Here is a 1,775-nt window from a genome sequence, read left to right as displayed (position 1 = left end):
AAACATTTAAAAGCTCAAATCATTTTTTTAAAGACATTATATGGACGTTTTGAAGCTAAATCATATAATTTTACATCTATTTATTTCTACCTAGCTAAACAGGTAATTTAGCTACTTCGCTCACCACGCTTGCCCGGCGGAACATCGCTTGTCTGTTTCTTTCGCTCATTTAGAAGTGCAAATGCATATAAATGAGATTAAACGAGATACGAGCACATGGAGAAGCGACATTCGTTTTCCATATACTCGCGTCTCTCTTACTTTCAATTGAACTTTTTAATGAACGAAAGAGACAGCCATTTACGCTCGGTTGCACTCGGTCCAGCGCATATTCGAAAGTGATATTCCGAATGTGTCTTACTCCATAATACAAAAAGTAGAAAGTGTCATAGTACAATTCATATTTCTACACACAATAGCAATTCCTCTTGCAAATTTAGTCTTTTATGGTATTTTGGGTATTTATTATTACTTCTATTTTTTTACATAATTTAATTTTATCTCCACTAATTTATCCTATCTAGAATTTTACTATAAAAAATACTAATATTTCGTATTATAAATAGGAAAATTTCATATGAAAATAGTATAGCTTACGACTACTTTATTAAAATATACGAATTATCGCCTTGGTCCCTCGATTGTAACCTAATTTCGTCATTTTTCCGATACGAAGTTTCTCAGTGTAGTTTTCGTTGAAAATTCCTCTCTTTGGTTAAAAAATGTACTATTTTTTTGAAACTTCTTTTCTTCGGAAATATATTAACTTTTTTTGTGAAAAAGTAACTCTTCTACTTCTGGTTTAAATTCGAATCTTTAATGGAAAATTAATCTTTATGATTGAAAATTCGTTTCCTTATTCTTACAATGCATCTCTGGGCAACATCAGCATTCGTTGAAACATCGAATATTACATTTTCTATCGAAAATCCATATTTTCAGGTTAAAAATTCAACTACTTTGTTGAAAATTGACATACTAGGCAGTCTGATAAGTCCCTGAAAAATGAAAAACGGAGACGTTTTTTTGGCGAAAGTCGGTTTTATTTTTCAACATACTCTCCTTTTAGGTCGATACAGCGAGTCCAACGATTTTCTAACTTTTTGATACCGTCCAAAAAGTACTCGATCGGAAGGTCTCCAAAATACGCCTCAGTTTCAGCTATGAGCTCCTCATTTGAGTAAAAACGCTTACCGGTGGTGAGCTATCTCTTCAGGTTAGGGAACAAGTAATAGTCGCTAGGGGACAGGTCTGGTGAATACGGTGGCTGAGGAACCAATACGAAGCCGATTTTATGCAATTTTGCTTGTGCAACTAAGCATGAATGAACAGGCGCATTGTCGTAATGATAAAGCGGTTTTTTCTTTTTCAAATGCGGTCGTTTTTCGGCGATTTCGATTTTCAATCGGTCCAATAATGATGAATAGTATGCTCCGGTTAGGGTTTTACCTTTTTCAAGATGGTTCACGAATATTATGCCATGTGAATCCCAAAATACGGAGGTCATAACCTTCCCGACCCGTTGTTGCGTTTTTGGACGCTTCGGAGCACTTTGGCCCGGCGGAACCCACTGTTTTGCCTGTGCTCGTACGGCCACAACGAAACTCGGTAAACCACTTATGAATCGTTCCAATCGACGATGCAGAGTCCGGGTAATACTTATCCAGCTTGGACTTGGTTTCGGATATCGTTTTCTTGCGAAGATAGTAGTGTTTGATCAAAACTCGAAACTCAGATTTTTCCATATTAAAAAAAACTCGGAGGTTAGTCGCTTC

Source organism: Belonocnema kinseyi, chromosome 7, assembly GCF_010883055.1.
Source record: "Belonocnema kinseyi isolate 2016_QV_RU_SX_M_011 chromosome 7, B_treatae_v1, whole genome shotgun sequence".
In the NCBI taxonomy this organism is placed as follows: domain Eukaryota; kingdom Metazoa; phylum Arthropoda; class Insecta; order Hymenoptera; family Cynipidae; genus Belonocnema; species Belonocnema kinseyi.
Note: the sequence above shows the minus strand (reverse complement) of the source record.